The following is a 12,191-nucleotide window of genomic DNA, read 5'->3' as shown; positions in this document are numbered from 1 at the left end:
CTTACTCCCTCTTATGACAAGAAAGTGACAGTGGCAAGAACATATAGGAAGAGAAAATAGATGCTGTCATTTCTCTAAGAGGCCACCTGATCCCTGCAGGTTAAAAAGAAATCTTTAATATGCCATCTCTCCTTGTCCTGGAATTCTTTTATATGCTTGGCCAGTCAGCTTCATCTCAAGCTGGCCAGGCAGAAAGTCCATCCATAAAACTGTGTTGTTAGATGCAGTACAGCCTGGAGAAAGGAAGTTTTAACAAGTAACTGCCGTGCCCAATGCAGAAAGCACAGAAGAAACTATTCTGTTCAAAGGGTATTTATTGCACACTGTCCCTGTTATTGGCTCTTCGTCAGTATGTTCCAGGTTTGCACTGAGTCAAAGTATCAACATAATGTGGTTTCTCCCCACTGCCCTGAATTCTTCAGACAACAGGATAGAATAGAATGATATAATATTTTAATTGAAAAGTGACTTTTTACTTCTCATTTTTAGAACAGTTAATAAGTTCCCACTTTCAAAAGTCAAAACAATATAAAAAGATCATCAATGAGAAGTGTGCTCCCTCCACCGCTCTTCTCTCCACTCCTTAGAAAAAGCCATGTTTATTCATTTCTTAGTTTCTCATTCATCTTCCCATACTTTCTTTATTGAATTTACCTGCTTACATATAAGAACATGAGCACAGTGCCTGCCACATCATAGCAACTGGAACTATATTTACTATCTCAGATGACTTTTAATCAGTGTACATATTCTTATATATTCTTCTTTCCTACCTTTCTTGCATAAAAGGTATCACACTGTGTACAATATTCTGCTCTCTGTTTCTTTGCTTAACAATCTCCAGAGGTCCTTCCATATTAGAGCATAGAGAACTTCATTAATTTTTACAGCTCCATTGTATTCCAGGTAAGGATGTACCTCGTTAATTTAACCAGTCCCTCATGGGTGAATGCTTGGGGTACTTCCAAACTTTTACAATTACAAATGATGCTGCAATAAATGACCTTGTGCATTCATCATTTTCTCCCCACAGTGGTGCATCTCTACAGTAAATCTCAGAACTAAGGACCACTAGTCAAAGGGTAAGTGCATTTTCAAGGTTGATGGATGTTACCAGGTTGCCCTCCACAGGGGCTATAGCCTTTTACACTGACACCAGTCATGATGACAGTGCCTATTTCCCCACAGCCTTACCAATTAAGTTGTGAAACCTTTCTCTTTTTGCCAATCTGATAAGTGACAAATGGTCTCTGAGTGTAATTTTCATTTGTATTTATCTTATGAGTAAAGTTGGGCATCTTTTCATAAGCACAGTGTGTTAAAAACACTGTTATTGTGAGTGACAGAAGCTCACTAGGACTAGCTCAAGCAAATGAAGGGGAAATTACTGTAGAAATTACAGAGGTGGCTCCTAAAGCCAAGAGCAACAACCTTGCCAGGCCCTGGGAGGGACTGGACCTAGAAAAAAGGAAAAATGTTAACTAGATTTCTTTCTCTCTCTCTGCCTCCCCCAAAACACACTTGGGAAACCCAACCTCCCCACATCCCCTCAATGTACCTGATACAGGTCCCATCCCCCACAGGAGCTATCCCACAGTCTTACCTCCAAATGCCCAGAGACAGCTTCTCCCTGATTCCTCTTCCCCCAGTGCACCCCTAGTCCAGTGAGCCATAGTGGGAGGTGGGGAAAATGAAGTGAACCAGAAAATGCAATTGCTGGGGGTCCACCTACAGTGGATGCCTATTGAATGCCTACAGAAAACCCATTACCCCTTCGCCCATTGTCCCTCTTCTCTGTAGGGCTCAACCAAAAAGACAGAAGGCTTCTATTTTTTTTTTTTTTTCTGACAGAGCCTGAGGGATAGTCTGGTCTTCTCTGCAGGGTCCCAGTGCTTTTCCAGGCCAATCATGATAGCTGTGTTGCTTCTGCTAACAATAGGTTTTAGGGAGACACGTGTGATGGAGTTCCAGTCCATGACACATAAGGAAACATTCCTCGCAGTTAAAAGCAGATCCAGTGTCAAGATGGAGCTCTCCTGCTACTGTATGTTGTGCTTGTACATCATTCTATCAATTAGCTTATGCTACATAACAAACCACTCCCAAAATATAGTGACTTCATAAATAATCCTTTATTATTTCTCACAATTTTGTGGGTTGGCCAGGTGATTCCTCTAGTCTGGGCTTGTTCAGGGGGCCTTGGTGGTCCAGAACGCCGTCACTCACATGTGTGTCGACTGCAAGCTGGTTGGTCTAGAGAAAGTCAGCAGGGGATGGGGGAGGCTCATTTCTAGTCTACCAGAAAGCTAGTCTGAGCTTCATAAAATAATGTCTCAGTTTCCAAACTACAGCAAGAGAAAAACTCCCAGTGCGCAAGCCCTTGTTGAGTGTCTTCAGGTATCACGTTACTGTTATCCCACTGACCTAAAGCAAATCATAAGGCTAAGCCCTGACTGGATGGAGAAATAAACTACACCTCTTGATGGGAGTAGCTACAAAATGGGGTAGCTATTTTTGCAATTTATCACAGTGAGGCCTAGAATGCAAGCCATCTTGGGACCATGGGGGCTGCTAGCCTGAGAAGGACAAATGAGAAGATGACAAGGATTCTCAAGATGACACTGAACCAATGTCAAGTTCCTGTTATGTACGATAATTAATTTTACTTTCTGTGTAAGAAAGTTGAATTGGTATTACATTTATCTTTGCATGTCAGTTGAGGTGTTAGGAGAGTGGAGGTCAGTTCCCAGACAACAGAAGATGTTGTTGTCCCACACTGGCTGGATGTTTTTTAAAAAGTCTCTGGGAAGAAGTCCTAGCTGGTTGCATGCCTAATAAGAGCCAACAGTGAGGAGTGGTTATCCAAAACTCAAATGCAAACTCAAGTATCCTTAATAGTATGTGGAGCCCACAAAATGACTAGCAAAGTCCAGTTCAGGGGTCCAAAAATCCAAACGCGCATATACATAGTTAGGGGGATGGTATAAGATGCACAGTGTGTAAAAAAGATGTAGGGGTTTAAGCTCCTTGTAATGACATGATCCATGTGACAATGCCTATCATGATCTCTACTATAGGCACCTGGCTGTGTTACAGTCCTAAGGAACATAAGAAAGTGTTGAGAGAGAGAAAGGTGCCATAGGAATATTAGGAAGAAAGGGTTTTACTTAATGTCACATATGGCAAAGAGATTAAGTACAGGAAGGGTTAAGAAGGGACCCTAACGTTTTTGTAAGGGGTCACCTTAGCAAAGGCTGTCTCAGTGGCGTGATACATGGAAAGCAGACTATGGTGAACTGAAGAGCAAAACAAGGAAGAGAGAGGAGGAATAATACATATAGAATGCTGTATTATCCAGGACTCATTGGATTATATATGCCTCATAATCCTAATTTAAACCAGCTTGGTGGAGGGAGGGGGGGAAGTGGCAAATTTGGTGGCTGTTATAATTCAAACATCAGAAGGCAGCTAGCTGAATTCAGGGGCTCACATGACATAACTGAAATCCTGTCTTTCTCTCAACACAAATCAGCAGACAAATGCAAACAAAACTACAATGAAATATTACTTTAGACCCCTTATGATAGCTACTATTAAAGAAAAAAGAAAATAACAAGTGTTGGTGAGGATATGAAGAAATTGGTATCCTTGTGCACTGTTTGTGCGATTGTAAAATGGGCAGCTGCTATGGAAAACAGCATGAAGATTCCTTTAAAATTAAAAAGAGAATTACCCTATGGTCCTGAAATCCCACTTCTGAGTATATGACCAAAAGAACTGAAAGCAAGGCCTCAGCGCAGTATTTTGAACACCCATATTCATAGCAGCCATATTCACAACAGCCAAGAAGTGGAGGCAACCCAGACCCAAAATCCATCCATCTAGCTGAATGGATAAACTAAATGCATTACATAGCTACAGTGGAATATTATTCCACCTTAAAAAAGGAAGGAGGTCCTATCGCATGCTACAACAGGGATGAACCTTGGGGACGTTATGCTGAGTGAAAAGAGCCAGCCCCATAAAGACGAATTCTGTAGGATTCCACTTACATGAGCTATGTAAAGTAGACAAATTCACTTCTTCTTCCGTCCATACCACATGGCCCCAGGAAGCCTTCCTCTCCCTCAACATTATGTTCTGACATAACTGAGGACTTCTCCTCACAGTCCTTGGCTGTGTGTAGCCTCAGCCCTCAGACTTTAGAGTGCGTTAGAATCCCTGGCCCTCCTGTTGGCAATTCATGGATTACCTCATCATTGTCATGGGCTTTTGGTCCTCCTTTCCCTCTGTCAGACGTGTCCTCTAAAACTCAGCCTCCCTGGAGGCCCCCTTTGGTAGTCATGCTCCATCGGTGGGTGCCTCCTTCTGCTCCTCTTTCTTCTCATCTGCCATTGTGAGCATTTCCCAATTCTTCTGAGCTAGCTTCCTTCCAAGCCCCATTTCATGAAATCCTGGACAACTTTTCTGAATTGTCTGAAATCTGAGTAGCAGTTAGGACTCTTTCTGTTGCCAGTGACAAAGCAGCACTTAAACTGAATTGAACGTTTGTTTTGTTTTTCAGGAGTTTTAGACGCATGTAACTAAAAAATCCAAGAATAGATTCCACTTCAGGCACAGGTTCTCCAACAATGTCCTCAGGAATCACTCTCTTTTTTGTCTCTTGGCTCTGCTTTTCTGGGTTGGTTCCATTCTCAGACAGGCTCTCCCCATGCAGTGGCCCTGGCAGCTCGAGCAGAGTCTCACCAGCTGTACCCAAAGCAAAGAGAGGGCAAGGTTTCAACAAATGCCCTGAGCACAGCTGGCTTCATATGTGTATCAGTTTCCTGTGGTGCCATGATAAATGACCGCAAACTAGGTGGCTGAAATAACACAGGTTTATTTTCTCACCCTCCTGGAGGCCAGAAAGTTGAAGTCCAGGTTTTGGCAAAACCACACTCCCTCCGGACACTGTAGGTGAACACCCTTCCTTGCCTCTTCCAGCTTCCGACAACTGGCAGCCTCCACTGGCTTCCTTGGCTTGTGGCCACTTCACTCACATCTCTGCCTCCATTCCCACATTACCTTCTGCTCTGTGTGTCTTTCTTTGGTCTAATCTCGCTTGTGTATCTCTTAGAAGGATATATGTGATTGTGTTTGGGGTCCACCCGGCCAATCAAGATGACCCCTTAATCTCAATATCCTTAACTTAATTACATCTGCAAAGGCCCTTTTCCAAAATAAGCTCAAACGCACATGGGCCATATATTAGGACAAGGACATTATCTTTTTGAAGGCCAACATTAAACACATTGCAATGGGCACACAACCTATGCGGTCTTAAAGGATTCTGGTCTCAGACGGGCCCCAGACTTGTAATGCTGTTGTCACCATCTTGGAATTTGTAATTGCTGAACAAAGGACCCTACAGTTTGGGTTTGCATTGGGCCCCACGAATTATGTAGCCAGTCCTGGTCCTGGGGCAGATACACTACAATCTTGGGATCTACCCCAGGCCACTCTCCAGACTATCAGGCCCCTAGAATGTTATTGGCCTTCCCATCCCCATCCCATCAGGCTTGGATAAAAACTATGAAGGGAACAAGAGGTAGTAGCGAGCATCTAGCTGAAGATACCAGGGAAGACTTCACATTGGAGGCAACCTTTCAGCTGAAGAGTTAGCTAGGCAAAGAAGTGGTAGGAAGAGTTGCAGGCAAGGAGAACATTTGCAAAGAAGTGTAGGTAGGAGGCAGACAAAGTGTCTCTAATGACACAGTCACTTTCCACCAAAGCTCTTGTCACTTCCCCTCACCAGCTCGTTCTGCCTGGTTGGCCAGAATTTGGCCCAAAGCAACGGTTCCTCTAACACTTCCTCTGCCTTCTGAAAGACAACAACATCAGCGAGAAAAATGAAGAACTGGCCAGAATCTCAGGGCTTAGTTAGCCAAGGCTTTCTGCTGAAAGCCATATCATGGAGCCATTACATAAGAGAAGAGAGGCATTTCAAGTAAGTGGGGGAGAAGACGGATTCATCTGCAAATTATTTTAGGAGAAATAGTTTTGGGGAAACTCCAGATTTTTTTTTTTTAAAGGTTGGCTTCCTACCTCACTCTTTATATCAAATTAATTCTGGGTAGAGCAATAATGTTAAAGTAAAAAAAAGAAAGAAAACAAAACAAAAACAAGAAAACCATTAGAATGCTGAAAAAAATAGGAATATTTTTGGATTATTCCAATAATCTCAGAAAAGGAAAGAACTTTCTAAGAAAAACACAAATCTGAGAAGTGATAAAATATTGATACATTTCCATGGATAAGAAATTTAGATTTCTACAGGGTAAAAAAATAAATTAAAAAGCCAACCACAAATTAGGAAAAATATTCACAGCATATGTAAAATAGCATGGACTAATTTTCCTAATACAAAAAGATCTCTTAAAAATTTATAAGAAGAAGGCCAATAACTCAAGAGTTAAAGTTAAAAAAGAACACAAATAGGTAGTTGACAAGAAAAGAAATTCAAGCAGTTTATAAACATATAAAATGAGGCTCAACCTCACCATTCATTAAAGAAACACAGTAAAATATGTATTCACCCTGACCCACAAAGATTAAAAAAGCTCGACAAGACACTAGATTTAAAAGGAAGTATAAACCCAGACACCTCCACACATTGTTGGTTTGAGATCATGTTGGTACAACTACTTTGGAAGGAAATTATGAAATAGCTATCAAAAATTAGAAAGGTTAAAAAAAAAGACCTTTGACCCAAGAACTCAAGCTTCAAGAATTTCTCCTAGACATACTCTCAAATCTGAGCAAACATATTTGATCTAGCTTATTGTTTTGTTCATTGTTTGTAGGAGCAAACATTAGGAAATCAACTTTCCCTACCAATGAAAAAAGGGCTCATTATATTACAGCCATTTTTTTCATATGAGGGGGATTTTTATGGGCTCTGATATTAAGCAATTTCCAAGTTATACGAAGTCTGTATGTGAGACACCCACTAGTGTAAAAAGAGTCAAGGATGATAAAAGAAACAGAGGCAGAGACAGAGAGTTTCCATCAGTGTGAAGGGCATGCAAAGGCAATTCACCAAAAAGGAAAAACAAACGGATTATAAACATAGGAAAAAACAGTCGATCTCGCACACAGTTAAGGAAATGCAAATTAAAACGGTAATGAGATGCCTTTTTCCGCTATCAGACAGGCAAGCGCAGTTTGGAAGCTAGCCTGTTGACTGCTCTGAGCAAGTTAGAAAACGGCGCCCCCTTCTGGACAGATGGGCCCGGGGATGGTTGCCCGCTCCCGTCCTGGATTTCAGTCCTACCTGCTCCCAGCCTGAACCTTTTGCAAACAGATGTCGGTCTCCCGACAAAACAAAGAAAGCTGAGGATACACCGTGTTCAGAAAGATGTAGAAAAACACTCACTCCTCAGATAATTTTCCTTGTTTTACCAGTAGCCTTAAATTTTTAATTCTAAACAATATAATTAGACCACTATGTCTTGAAGCTATATTGTTTCTGTTGCTATGAAAGAAGTGAAATTTAGCTCCGCCTCACTCTCCCTCTTTCCCATTCCCCAGTTTTGTGTATTGTTTTTAGTGAATTGCTGCAGTTAATAAATATTTATTAAGAACCTGCACACAGTAGGCTCTTTTCTAGGTGCTCATTGTTCTGAAATTGTTTCTATCTTTTTCTTGCCATTATGATTTTAACTAATAGCCTTAATCCTCTATTATTTCTATCCACAGAAGCCTTCCTATTACTAACTCAGGTTTTTGCTTGTGCACTTTTTTGCAAGTAATAGAAGCTAGATCTGACTAGCTTAGAAGGAACTGGGGAATTATAAAAAGGAAAAGGTATTGGCTGGCTCCTGCGCTCTGTTACAGGATCCAAAGAAGGGCTGAACAACTCAAGGCCCGGTGGGGTCAGCAGCCAGGACAGCTGCCAGACACAGCAGCAGGAACGCCCACACTCCATACTGGCCGCCTGCACAGCTTTTAGGGCCTCACCTAAGGCCAGGGGTCTATGGGCCTATGGTGTAGACATGGCTACTGGGCCAGTTCCAGAGAAAGGTGACAGGTTGGACCACCATCCCCAGAACTGGCACCTGTAACACAAACATTCGTTTTCTTATTCATCAGAAGGTTGTTGAGTGAGAAAACATTCAGGATCTGTTTGGAGGGAAAACAGGTGACATGTCCTATTCCACAGAAAAAGCTATCTGGAGATCAGCCTGCCTCTGACCCAGAGGCTTGGTTCTCTCTCCCTCAGAGAACCGGGAAGTTCCTTTGCACCCACTCTTTTCGGCCAACATCTGCTTCCTTTAAGGTGCCTCTTGCTTTGGTCAACCCAGGCTGTAGGCAGTTTGTATGGAGAGAACTGCCATCCTTGGGCTCTTCTCTTCTGTGCACAAAGGTGCAAGCCTGCCCCCTAGTGGAGGCCTCCAGGTGATTCCTGCAGGAAGGGGCAACGGACCCCCATGGGGGACATGCCCACTTCAGAGAAATACATGGAACAGGCTGGCACAGGCTGTACACACTGTATAGGGGTTTGCTCAAAAAAAACAAAAAACAAAGATGACAGCCTGAGTAGAGCAGCAGAAATCTCCCAAAACCATATATATTTTTGAAAATACAACAAATACAACTATTCCTAAAAGAGACACCAGAAGACAGGACAACAGCCAGACTACATCTACACCTGTGAGAACCCAGCGCCTCACGCAGGGGGTAAGATACAAGCCATGGCCCGGCAGGACCTGAGCACTCCTCACCCCAGCTCCCGGCGGGAGGAGAGGAGTCGGAGCGGGGAGGGAGAGGGAGCCCTGGACTGCTAAATAACCAGCCCTAGCCATCCGCACCGGAGCACAGACACAGTGCGTGGGGTGCTCGATACTAGGGAAATAGGACAGTAAGATCTGTGAGCAGGTCCCCTCAGCCGGCGCCCCTGGGACAAAAGAAAAGCAAGTGCGTTTGATAATAACCTTAAAAGGACAGGGGCCTCACATGCTGAACAGAAGCACCCGGGCGCAATCAGCCCAGTAACTGGGAATCCCAGGGAACTACGGGTGCCCCAACCCCCTGGGTGGCAGGGCAGCTCGGAGGCCCCTCACGGTGATAAACAGCCTCCTGCCCGTTCCCCCTCCAGTGCGACCCTTTGGCCCTAGCAGCAGAGGCCATGCAGACAGCAACCGGGCAGAGCTTCTTCCACAGCATCTGGACAAGAATCACACACCCCATTTGTGTGGAGCTGCCCAGCACAAGCCTCTAGGGGACGCTGTTCTCCCAGGGAGGAAGGCTACAACCAGCAAGCAGAGTCATTCGCCCAGCCGACACACCAGCTCCCAACAACTACCTCTATTGCCATGAAAAGGCAGAAGAATTTCTCCCAGACCAAAATAACAGAGAAAACCCCTGAGAAGGAGATAGACTTAACCAATCTCCCTGAAAAGGAATTCAAAATAAGGTCATAACCATGCTGATGAATCTTCAGAGAAATATGCAAGAGCTAAGGGATAAAGTCTGGAGGGAGATTACAGAAATGAAACAATCTCTGGAAGGACTTAAGAGCAGACTGGATGAAGTACAAGAGGCCAATAATGAAATAGAAATCAGAGAACAGGAACACAGAGAAGCTGATGCAGAGAGAGATAAAAGGATCTCCAGGAATGAAACAATATTAAGAGAACTGTGTGACCAATCCAAAAGGAAAAATATCCACATTATAGGGGTACCAGAAGAAGAAGAGAGAGAAAAAGGGATAGAAAGTGTATTTGAAGAAATAATTGCTGAAAACTTCCCCAAACTGGGGGAGTAAATAATCAATCAGACCACGGGAGTACACAGAACTCCCAACAGAAGGGACTGAAGGAGGACAACACCAAGACACATAATAATTAAAATGGCAAAGATCAAGGACAAGGACAGAATTTTAAAGGCAGCTAAAGAGAGGAAAAAGGTCACCTACAAAGGAGAACCCATCAGGCTATCATCAGACTTCTCAACAGAAACCTTACAGGCCAGAAGGGAATATTTAATGCAATGAAACAGAAGGGCCTTGAACCAAGAATACTGTATCCAGCATGATTGTCATTTAAATATGAAGGAGGGATTAAACAATTCCCAGACTAGCAAAAGTTGAGGAAATTTGCCTCCCACAAACCACATCTACAGGGCATTTCAGAGGGACTGCTCTAGATGGGAGCACTCCTAAGGCTAAACAGATGTCACCAGAGAAAATAAAATCACAGCAAAGAAAGCAGACCAACTAAATACTAACTAAAAATAATTTAAAAATAAAATAAAATCAACTACCCACAAAAGCAGTTAAAGGAAACACAAAAGAGCACAGAATAAAACAACCAACATATAAAGAATGGAAGAGGAAGAATAAGAAGGGAGAGAAATAAAGAATCACCAGAGAGTGTTTATAATAGCTCAGTAAGTGAGTTAAGTTAGACAGTAAGATACTAAAGAAGATAACATTGAACCTTTGGTAACCACGAATCTAAAGCCTGCAATGGCAATAAGTACATATCTTTCAATAATCACCCTAAATGTAAATGGACTGAATGCACCAATCAAAAGACACAGAGTAATAGAATGGATAAAAAAGCAAGATCCATCTATATGCTGCTTATAAGAGACTCACCTCAAACCCAAAGACATGCACATACTAAAAGTCAAGGGTTGGAAGAAGATATTTCATGCAAACAACAGGGAGAAAAAAGCAGGTGTTGCAGTACTAGCATCAGACAAAATAGACTTCAAAACAAAGAAAGTAACAAGAGATAAAGAAGGACATTACATAATGATAAAGAGGTCAGTCCAACAAGAGGATATAACCATTATAAATATATATACACGCAACACAGGAGCACCAGCATATGTGAAAGAAATACTAACAGAACTAAAGGAGGAAATAGAATGCAATGCATTAATTTTAGGAGACTTCAACACGCCACTCACTCCAAAGGATAGATCCACTGGACAGAAAATAAGTAAGGACACAGAGGCACTGAACAACACACTAGAACAGATGGACCTAATAGACATCTATAGAATTCTACATCCAAAAGCAACAGGATACACATTCTTCTCAAGTGCACATGGAATGTTCTCCAGAATAGACCAAAACCTAGGCCACAAAAAGCACAGTAAATTTAAAAAGATTGAAATTCTACCAGCCAACTTCTCAGACCACAGAGGTATAAAACTAGAACAAAACTGTACAAAGAAAGCAAAAAGGACCACAAACACATGGAGGCCTAACAACATGCTCCTAAATAATCGATGGATCAACGACCAAATTAAAAGAGAAATCAAGCAATATATGGAAACAAATGACAACAACAACACGAAGTCCCAACTTCTGTGGGACGCAACAAAAGCAGTCTTAAGAGGAGAGTATAGAGCAATCCAGGCATACTCAAAGAAGGAAGAACAATCCCAAATGAATAGTCTAACGTCACAATTATCAAATTTGGAAAAAGAAGAACAAATGAGGCCTGAAGTCAGCAGAAGGAGGGACATAATAAAGATCAGAGAAGAAATAAATAAAATTGAGAAGAATAAAAAAATAGGAAAAATCAATGAAACCAAGAGCTGGTTCTTTGAGAAAATAAACAAAACAGATAAGCCTCTAGCCAAACTTATTAAGAGAAAAAGAGAATCAACACACATCAACAGAATCAGAAACAAGAAAGGAAAAATCACGACGGACCCCATAGAAATACAAAGAATTATTAGATAATACTATGAAAACCTATATGCTAACAAGCTGGAAGAAATGGACAAATTCCTAGAAAAATACAACCTTCCAAGACTGACCAAGGAAGAAACACAAAATTTCAACAAACCAATTACGAGCAAAGAAATTGAAGCGGTAATCAAAAAACTACCCAAGAACAAAGCCCCCAGGCCAGATGGATTTACCTCGGAATTTTATCAGACATACAGAGAAGACATAATACCCATTCTCCTTAAAGTTTTCCAAAAAATAGAAGAGGAGGGAATACTCCCAAACTCATTCTATGAAGCCAACATCACCCTAATAACAAAACCAGGCAAAGATCCCACCAAAAAAGGAAACTACAGACCAATATCCCTGATGAACATAGACGCAAAATACTCAAAATATTAGCAAACCAAATTCAAAAATACATCAAAAGGATCATACACCATGACCAAGTGGGATTCAACCC

At 42.0% G+C, this 12,191-nt stretch overlaps 1 long non-coding RNA gene across 1 annotated transcript; it reads right to left on the bottom strand.

The window, feature by feature from the left end:
- Positions 1-2,108: 2,108 nt before the first annotated feature.
- On the bottom strand, positions 2,109-4,729 carry LOC130685147 (uncharacterized). The gene is made up of 2 exons (XR_008999523.1): positions 4,253-4,729; positions 2,109-2,253 (listed from the first exon to the last, which is right to left on the bottom strand). It is a non-coding gene; the product is annotated as an uncharacterized LOC130685147 (long non-coding RNA).
- Between the last annotated feature and the right edge of the window lie 7,462 nt (positions 4,730-12,191).

Source organism: Manis pentadactyla, chromosome 10 (assembly GCF_030020395.1).
Source record: "Manis pentadactyla isolate mManPen7 chromosome 10, mManPen7.hap1, whole genome shotgun sequence".
Lineage (NCBI taxonomy): Eukaryota > Metazoa > Chordata > Mammalia > Pholidota > Manidae > Manis > Manis pentadactyla.
The sequence above is the reverse complement of the archived record's forward strand: the minus strand, read 5'-3'. Positions and strand labels throughout refer to the sequence as shown.